Source organism: Oncorhynchus clarkii, chromosome 9 (genome assembly GCF_045791955.1).
Source record: "Oncorhynchus clarkii lewisi isolate Uvic-CL-2024 chromosome 9, UVic_Ocla_1.0, whole genome shotgun sequence".
Taxonomy (NCBI): Eukaryota; Metazoa; Chordata; class Actinopteri; order Salmoniformes; family Salmonidae; genus Oncorhynchus; species Oncorhynchus clarkii.
The window spans coordinates 49,507,111-49,517,427 of record NC_092155.1 but is presented as its reverse complement, the minus strand read 5'-3'; the positions used below and the strand labels follow the sequence as shown (position 1 = coordinate 49,517,427).

General features: G+C 41.0%; 1 pseudogene; it reads left to right on the top strand.

Moving 5' to 3' along the window:
• The first annotated feature begins 552 nt into the window (after window positions 1-552).
• Window positions 553-10,317, top strand: part of LOC139417562 (H(+)/Cl(-) exchange transporter 6-like) — a 29,836-nt pseudogene continuing 20,071 nt past the window's right edge.

The following is a 10,317-nucleotide window of genomic DNA, read 5'->3' as shown; positions in this document are numbered from 1 at the left end:
GGAATAGAGATACTAAGTGCAGGGATTTTTTTAAAGTACAGAGGAAAGTCCGGGAGGGGAGGACGGCAGGAAGGGACAGAAGAGAGGAGGCTATTTTTACAAGATTAAGGGTGGGACACATCAGGTTGAATAAGACCTTAAATGTGATAGGAAAGTATCCAACAGGAAAGTGTGATTATTGCCTGGAATCAGAGACCGTGGAACATGTATTGCTACCATGTGGGCCTTATCAGAGGGAAAGAGAGATGCTGAGATCTAGTATGAGGGAGAAGGGGATACAGGAAATTAGTTAAGAGTATATTGAGCAGTACGTTATTAGATATTATCTCAAATATTTTGTTATCTTTTTTAAGAGCAAAGTGGCTGGAAGGTCGATTTGAGTTTCTCCCTGTCTCTGGCCCACACTCCAGTACAGTAGGTGGCGGTAATGCTGCATAACGTTGGATGCCAGCTGCCAATAAAACCCACCGAAGAAGTACTTAATCGTAAACTAGTCCCTCCGGTCTTTGTTCACATGACATTGTGGGAGGTGTGGTGCTGAAGAGACAACAGCGAAGATGGCGAGCTGTGGGAATTGCTTATGGTGTCAATGCTGCTGCAGGGATGAAGAGACCCACACACCCGAGGAACTGGTATGAGATAATTTACATAATGTGTTGAAATGCCTAAATTTGCATAATATTTTGTGCGAGATTTCCAAGAAAAAAAGAAAAAGCCTGTGTCCTGACTTGGAGAAAGCTAAACCCTCTTCTGTTGTGATGTTCTCATACGCTAAACATTTATGCACGCATGACTTAGTCGCTTTGGATAAACGCATCTGTTAAAAATGGCATATTTTATATAATAGAAGTTTAGCTTGCTAGCTGTATTGTATGATAGCTAGATAAATGAAGAAATATTGAGTTAGACTATGTTTGCTATTTTGCTGTCGGAATAGTAATAGGCTGAATAAATGTTTTGGAGGAAATGTGTACTGAGTCAAACTAAACAACATGACAGCTAGCTAGCTGACAGTGGTTAGAAACTAGGCTGATTATTAGCCACTGGCACTACACTAGCTTGATGCTTGGCAAGCACAACCCATTCCATTTATCAAGAAACATTGTATGATCATGATGTTCATTTTTTAAGAGGCCCTTGTCAAACACACTGAAGAAGTGTATGTTGAAAGAGAGTTAAAACATCTAGCTGTTAATTTCCCTCAAACTATTCACAGCCTTGCACGATGACCCAGGAAGAAACCTCTGCAAACAGCTTGCTCCTTTGTTGGGGGTATTACTTATGTGGCACTATGTGTAGTAAGTGCCAGCTATCTTCTAATGAGGACTGGAAAGCAGTACTGCAATAACCTTATTTGTCAGACATAGTTCTGCATTGTTTAAAAAAAAAAATTGATTCATGCATAGGGCCTAATGTCAATGTCACGTTCTTCAACCATCTCATTTCCAGACTATTCTTGGTGAAACTCAAGATGAGGAGGATGAGATCCTTCCAAGGAAAGATTATGAGGTGAGAAAGTCCCTTAGAAGCAGATGAACATCAAGATGTTGGCCTGACAATGGAGTAGGCTAGAGCACAAACAGATTTGGAACCAGGCTAGCTCTTGACCACATCTGTTGCCAGAGTACTATTGCAATCTGTCTCGCCAGATAAAGATACTAGAGACTCTATACAATTAAACACACTCGGACTGATCTCCAAATGGTTCTCTCTCTATCTTTTGGCAGAGCCTGGATTATGACAGGTGCATCAATGAACCATCTGTTGAAGTTCTGGAGGGATTGAACACTAAGGTATACTAAGAAATTAACCGTTGTACTGTGGTATTGTTTAAGTGATACATTTATGTTTTAAGTTAGTTACAAAGTTGTTACTTAGTGATTATTTTTTTAATTTTTTTAATTGCAGTTAATTTCCACAAACTGCATATTGCAATTGTGAGGAGTTGGTCTATATTTACATTTATTCTAACATGGGTACGCCTATCACATATTAGAAAGCCCAAAAGTATGAAGCTGTGAGGTGGATGCTGGTGTTTGCAATTGGAGTTTCAGTAGGCCTGGTAAGTGCCTTCATTTTCTATCCTGCATGTAGAGTCAGACATGCTGATTTTTGGTTAGCTTACATACCGGTAATCAAAAAACAATGACACTCTGTACATTCTCTGGAAATAATGTATGACGAAGGTATGAACGATGCCAAGTGCTACTGCCAAATGGCTGCATTCATTAGAAAATGCACATGAAACTCTTGACACTATTTTCTTTTCTTTCAGGTGGGCCTTTTCGTGGACTTTTTTGTAAGGCTCTTCACTAAGCTTAAATTCAACTTGGTGGGAAAATGTATCTATTTTTGGAAGATGGAATATTTCACTCAAAAACTTCAATATTTCTTATTAATCATGCCTTTCTGATATTGAACATGCATGACAGTAGTCATAATTCCCAAATCAACATATTAGTTAGTTGAGAGCAGTGAGGTGTGTGACACAGGGTTTTTCCTTAGCCAGTGTTTGCTAGCTGTGGAAGAGTGCAGTGAGAAAGGCTGCCTGACACTGTCGCTTTTCGAGCTGCTGGCCTTCAACATGACCTTCATCTTCATCGCCAGTGTGTTGGTCCTCATCGAGGTAAGGCCGATCTACACAAATACCTAACATGTCCTTTCATGCTATTGTTATGCTATTACAGTCGACTCCTGAAAAATGCAGTGTCTTGGGACTGTTGGGATGGCGTGCGCTAAACCAAAGCATGCAGTTATCAGGAGCAATTCAAAAGGGACGACCAAACTATAGTGCACTTCAAGAGTTCGCACTTATCTGAAGTGCACTTATCAGTAGTCTGCTTGTACTGACCATACCCTCATTTTCAGAAGTAATGTGCATGCTCATAATCCCTCTGACAATACGCTTATTTTCAAAACTGCTGTTTTTTTTCTAACTGTGGGATAGTTCTTTACATTTTATTTGCTTGTCTAGTGGTATCATATTAGAATTGTCCCAACTCCTACTGAACATCCCTGTCCTGTGTCATTTAGCCAGTAGCTGCAGGCTTGGGAATCCCCGAGATCAAGAGCTACCTGAACGGAGTAAAGATACCCGGAATAGTCCGACTACGTACTTTCCTCTTCACCATAGTCTGAGGTACTTCAACATAGATGGAACTGGGTCGTATCCACTAGGCACCAAACAGACTGCAACAGACTATCTAAACTTGTCCAATAGAACGGTTCATTGTCGTTTTCTGTTGCAAAACATTTTACTTCGGTGTGGACTAATGAATACGACCCTGACTTTCCAGATGCAACCATTATAGGATTAAACTAAAAGGAATCCAGTACCAATGCGTCTGTTCCACCTCTGACTACGTGTTTGATCCTTCAGGTCTGTTTGTGGGGAAGGAGGGTCCAATGATCCACAGCGGAGCCATCGCGAGAGCCGGCCTACCTCAGTTTCAGAGCATCACTTTCAAGAAGATCAACTTGGACTTCCCCTACTTCCGCAGTGACCGGTACAGGGACACACTCTACTAGTGTACAGTGCTAATAGCGCAGTAGTTCATCATTATAAGTTAAATGTCTGTGCTTAATCTTTATTACAGGGACAAGCGGGACTTTGTGTCGGTAGGGGCTGCGGCCGGGGTGGCTGCTGCGTTTGGGGCACCTATAGGGGGCACCCTCTTCAGCCTGGAGGAAGGCTCCTCTTTCTGGAACCAGGCACTCTCCTGAAAAGTGGTAGGTCGATGGACACATACATACGTACACACACAGGCAATTTATCTGTTAGTTGAAGTCATTGCAAGTCAGTTGCTGCTCTGAGGTACCCCTCTCTTCCTGTGTCTCCCTCCCATCAGCTCTTCTGCTCCATGTCGACTACATTAACCCTTAACTTATTTCGCTATGCGATAAACTACGACAAATGGGGTTCGTTCCAGCTACCCGGCCTGCTCAGCTTTGGAGAGTTCAAGGTACAAGCACTCATTCACATGCACAGACATTGTTTGTTCATATTTGAGGTGTGAGAGTATTATGTGGGTATTTTTGTAGATCCGATATGAAACAAGCAGACAGAACTGGAGTCTATCAAATGACTTGCATAATTTATTATCCCCCTTTACTCAACAAAAATATAAACACAACATGTAAAGTATTGTTCCCAGGTTTCATGGGCTGAAATGAAAGATCCATGAAATGTTCCATTTGCACCAAAAGCTTGTTTCACTAAAGTTGTGTACAAATTGGTTTACATTCCTGCTAGTGAGAATTTTCCTTTGCCAAGATAATCAATCCACCTGACAAGTGTGGCATATCAAGAAGCTGATCAAATAAGCATGATCATAACATGGTTGCACCTTATGCCCACCCATGGCTGAACCCCTGCCCAGTCATGTGAAATCCATAGATTAGGGCCGAATGAATTTATTTCAGTTGACTGATTTCTTTATATGAACTGTAACTCAGTAAAATCTTAGAAATTGTTGTTATATATTTATATATGCAGTGCATTTATAAAGTATACAGACCCCTTCACTTTTTCCACATTTTGTTACGTTACAGCTGTATTCTAAAATGGGTTAAATCGTTTTTTCCCTTCAATCTACACACAGTACCCCTGCCCCATAATGACAAAGCAAAAACAGGTTTTTAGAATTTGTGCATTTTAATGAGGAGTGGTTTCCGTCTGGCTACTCTACCATTATAGACCTGATTTGTGGAGTGTTGCAGATATGGTTTTCCTTCTGGAAGGTTCTCCTGTCTCCAGAGTAACTCTGGAGCTCTGTCAGAGTGACCATCGGGTTCTTAGTCAGCTCTCTGACCAAGGCCCTGATTGCTCAGTTTGGCTGGGCGGCCAGCTCTAGGAAGAGTCTTGGTGGTTCCAAACTTCTTCCATTTTAGAATGATGGAGGTCACTGTGTTCTTGGGGATCTTCAATGCTGCAGAATTGTTTTGGTACACTTCCCCAAATCTGAGCCTCGACGCAATCCTGTCTCGGAACTCTACGGACAATTCCTTAGTCCTCATGGCTTTGTTTTTGCTCTGACATGCACTGTCAACTGTGGAACCTTAAACAGGCTTGTGCCTTTCCGAATCATGTCCAATCAATTGAATTTAGCACAGGTGGACTCCATTGAAGTTGCAGAAACATCTCAAGGATGATCAATGGAAACAGGATACATCTGAGCTCAATTTGAAGTCTCATAGGAAATGGTCTGATTAGTTATGTAAATTAGGTGTTTTTTATTTTTAATACATTTTCAAAAATGTCTAAAAACCTGTTTTTGCTTTGTCATTATGGGGTGTTGTGTGTATATTGATGGTGAAAAAAAATCTCAATCCATTTTGAAATAAGACTAACGTAACAGAAAAGGGGTCTGAATACTTTCCGAATGCATAAGTTGACACCTCATTCAAGGATTTCTTTATTTGTACTATTTTCTACTTTGTAGAATAATAGTGAAGACAAGCTATGAAAGGAAGACCAAAGTTACCTCTGCTGCAGAGGATAAGTTAGAGTTACCAGCCTTAGAATTTGCAGCCCAAATAAATGCTTCATAGAGTTCAAGTAACAGACACATCTCAACAACTTTTCAGAGGAGACTGCGTGAACCAGGCCTTCATGGTCCAATTGCTGCAAAGAAACCACTAAAAGACACCAATAACAACAAGAAGAGACTTGCTTGGGCAAAGAAACACGAGCTTCATGAATCATGGAGGTGTTGTGATGGTGTAGGGGGGTGCTTTGCTGTTGACACTGTTGGTGATTTATTTAGAATTCAAGGCACTCTTAACCAGCATGGCTACCACAGCATTCTGCAGCGATTTTCCATCCCATCTGGTTTGCGCTTAGTTGGACTATCATTTGCTTTTCAACAGGACAATGACCCAAAGCACACCTCCAGGCGGTATAAGGGCTATTTGACCAAGAGCGTGATGGAGTGCTGCATCCGATGACCTGGCCTCCACCATCACCTGACCTCAAACCAATTGAGACGGTTTGGGATGAGTTTGACCGCAGAGTGAAGGAAAAGGAGCCACCAAGTGCTCAGCATATGTGGGAACTCCTTCAAGACTGTTGGAAAAACATTCCAGGTGAAGCTGGTTGAGATGATGACAGCTTTACACACTCTTGGCATTAAGGTAAATGGTGGCTACTTTTGAAGAATCCCAAATATATTTGTATAAGTTTAACACTTTTTTGGTTACTACATGATTCCATATATGTTATTTCATAGTTTTGATGTCTTCACAGTTATTTTACAATGTAGAAAATAGTAGAAATAAAGAAACACCCTTGAATGAGTAAACTGTCCAAACTTTTGACTGGTACTGTGTGTGACACACACAAACACACTAATTGGAAGACTTGGTGGGAAACATTACAATTAAAAATACTGTATTCTATACAGATAACTGTCAAAATAATGGAAACACTATTGGAAATGAGGGATACAATGTATATTGAAAGTAGGTGCTTCCACACAGGTGCATCCCATCATTTGCTTAGGTTTCATTCTATTATACTAGTCTATTATACTAAACAAAAACATAAATGCAACAATTTCAAAGATTTTACAGAGTTACAGTTCATATAAGGAAATCAGTCAATGGAAAAATTAATTAGGCCCTACTTTGATTTCACATGCCTGGGAATACAGCTATGCATCTGTTGATCACACATACCTTAAAAAATAAAAGTAGGCGAGTGGATCAGGAAACCAGTCATTATCAGGTGTAAACACAATTTGCCTCATGCAGCGCGACACATCTCCTTCACATAGAATTGATCAGTCAGGCTGTTTATTGTGGCCTGTGGAATGTTGTCCCACTCCTTTTCAATGGCTGGGAAAAGTTGCTGGATATTGTCGGGAACAGGAACATGCTGTTGTACACGTCAATCCAGAGCATCCCAAACATGCTCAATGGGTGACGCCATGTCTGGTAAGTATGTTGGTCATGGAAGAACTGGGACATATTCAGGTTCCAGGAATTGTGCACAGATCCTTGTGACATGGAGCAATGCATGATCATGCTGAAACATGAGGTGATGGAGGCGGATGAATGGCATGACAATGGGCTTCCAGGATCTCGTCACAGTATCGCTATTGTGTTAGTTGTCCGTAGCTTATGCCTGCCCATACCATAACCCCACCGCCACCATGGGGCACTCTGTTCACAATGTTGACATTACAAACCACTTGCCCACACAACGCCAAATTCTCTAAAACAATGTTGGAGGCGGCTTATGGTAGAGAAATAAATATTAATTTACAGCTCTGGCGGACATTCCTGCCATCAGCATGCCAATTGCACGCTCCCTCAAAATTTGAGACATCTGTGGCATTGTGTTGAGTGACAACCGCACATTTTAGAGTTGCCTTTTGTCCCCAGCACAAGGTGCACCTGTGTAATGATCATGCTGTTTAATCAGCTTCTTGATATGCCACACCTGTTGAATGGATTATCTTGGCAAAGAAGAAATGCTCATGAACAGGGATGTAAAACACATTTGTGGGATCTGTTATTTCAGCTCTTGAAACATGGAACCAACACTTTACATTTTGCATTTATATTTTTGTTCAGGTTATTTTGGCTACCATGGCTTTGCCCCCATAGGTGGACAATACCCCCATCCACAGGGCATGAGTGGTCACGGAATCATTTGATGAGCATGAAAACGATGTGAACCATATGCCATGGCCATCTCAGTCACCAGATCTCAGCCCAAATGAACACTCCTGCAGCAGTGCCTGAAACAGCATTTTCCACTACCATCATTAAAACAACAAATTATGGGATGTCTCGTGGAAGAATGGTGTCGCATCCCTCCAATGGAGTTCCAGACGCTTGTAGAATCTATGACGAGGTGCATTGAAGCTGGTCTGGCTTGTGGTGGCCCAACGCCCTATTAAGACATTATGTTGGTGTTTCCTTTTATTTTTGCAGTTACCATTATGTATATACATTTTTTTCCCTAATCACACTGGACTTAAAGTGTATCGTCCAATCAACTAATCACTCCAATCTTAATTCCATGTCCACAGACTAACATATCTTTCCCAATACACTACCATTATATTATTTCTCCCAGGACACTACCATTTTACTATTTCCTTTTGCAATAAATCCTTATAAACCGAGTGCACAAAACATTAGGAACACCTGCTCTTTCCATGCCGTAGACTGACAAGGGGAAAGCTATGATCCCTTATTGATGTCACTTGTTAAGTCCTTTTCAGTCAGTGTAGATCAGGGGTCTCCAACCTTTTCTAGCATGAGAGCTACTCTAACACCATGCCCGAACCGGACGCGCAAATTGATTCTGGCCCCCCACACCAAATGCGTTCACAACACGCAGGCTGAAATATTTAAAAAAAAACTCTTAACCAATTATATTAATTTGGTGACAGGTCGAAAAGCATAACATTTGTGGCAATTTAGCTAGCTAGTTTGCAGTTGCTAGCTAACTTGTCCATTTTAGCTAGCTTGTTGTTGCTAGCTAATTTGTCCTGGGATATACAGTTGAAGTCGGAAGTTTACATATACCTTAGCCAAATACATTTAAACTCCGTTTTTTTTGCAATTCCTGACATTTAATCCTAGTAAAAATTCCCTGTCTTAGGCCAGTTAGATTCACCACTTTATTTTAAGAATGTGAAATGTCAGAATAATAGTAGAGTGATTAATTTCAGCTTTTATTTATTTTATCACATTGCTAGTGGGTCAGAAATTTACATACACTCAATTAGTATTTGGTAGCAATGCCTTTAAATTGTTTTATAGCTTGGGTCAAACGTTTCGGGTAGCCTTCCACAAGCTTCCCACAATATGTTGGGTGAATTTTGGCCCATTCCTCCTGACAGAGCTGGTGTAACTGAGTCAGAATTGCACACACTTTTCAGTTCTTCCCACAAATGTTCTATAGGATTGAGGTCAGGGCTTTGTGATGGCCACTCCAATACCTTGACTTTGTTGTCCTTAAGCCATTTTGCCACAACTTTGTTAGTATGCTTGGGGTCATTGTCCATTTGGAAGACCCATTTGCAACAAGCTTTAACTTCCAAACTGATGTCTTGGGATGTTGCTTCAATATATCCACATAATTTTTCCTCCTCATGATGCCATCTATTTTGTGAAGTGCACCAGTCCATCCTGCAGCAAAGCAACCCCACAACATGATGCTGCCAACCCCCGTGCTCCACGGTTGGGATGGTGTTCTTCGACTTCCAAACCTCCCCCTTTTCCTCCAAACATAACGATGGTCATTATGGCTCAAACAGTTCTATTTTTGTTTCATCAGACCAGAGGACATTTCCCCAAAAAGTATCTTTCCCCATGTGCAGTTGCAAACCGTAGTCTGGCTTTTTTTATGGCAGTTTTGGAGCAGTGCCTTCTTCCTTGCTGAGGTGCCTATCAGGTTATGTCTATATATTACTCGTTTTTACTGTGAATATAGATACTTTTGTACCTGTTTCCTCCAGCATCTTCACAAGGTCCTTTGCTGTTGTTCTGGGATTGATTTGCACTTTTTGCACCAAAGTACGTTAACCTCTAGGAGACAGATTGCGTCTTCTTCCTGAGCAGTATGATGGCTGCGTGGTCCCATGGTGTTTATACTTGCGTACTATTGTTTGTATAGATGAACGTGGTACCTTCAGGCATTTGGAAATGTCTCCCAAGGATGAACCGGACTTGTGGAAGTCTGAGGTCTTGGCTGATTTCTTTGGATTTTTCCATGATATCAATCAAGTTTGAAGGTAGGCTTTGAAATACATCCACAGGTACACCTCCAATTGACTCAAATGATGTCAATTAGCCTATCAGAAGCTTCTAAAGCCATGACGTCATTTTCTGGAATTTTCCAAGCTGTTAAAAGGCACAGTCAACTTAGTGTATGTAAACTTCTGACCCACTGGAATTGTGATACAGTGAATTATAAGTGAAATAATCTGTCTGTAAACAATTGTTGGAAAAATTACTTGTGTCATGCACAAAGTAGATGTCCTAACCAACTTGCTAAAACTCTAGTTTGTTAACAATACATTTGTGGAGTGGTTGAAAAACGAGTTTTAATGTATTTAAACTTCCAACTTCATCTGTACGTTCAATGTGTTTTCCCCAGAAGGTGCGTAAACTGTTGTGGGAAAAAACTCCAGATTTACATTTACTCTTCACTACAACACTGTCAAATTGATTGGATACGGGAGCTTTATGTTTCTGACAGTTTGTGATGGAACGCATGAAGAAATTGCATGTAGCGTACTTTCAGAATTGCTTGGCGAGCTACGCACAGATAGGCTGTGAGCTACTGGTAACTCACAAACT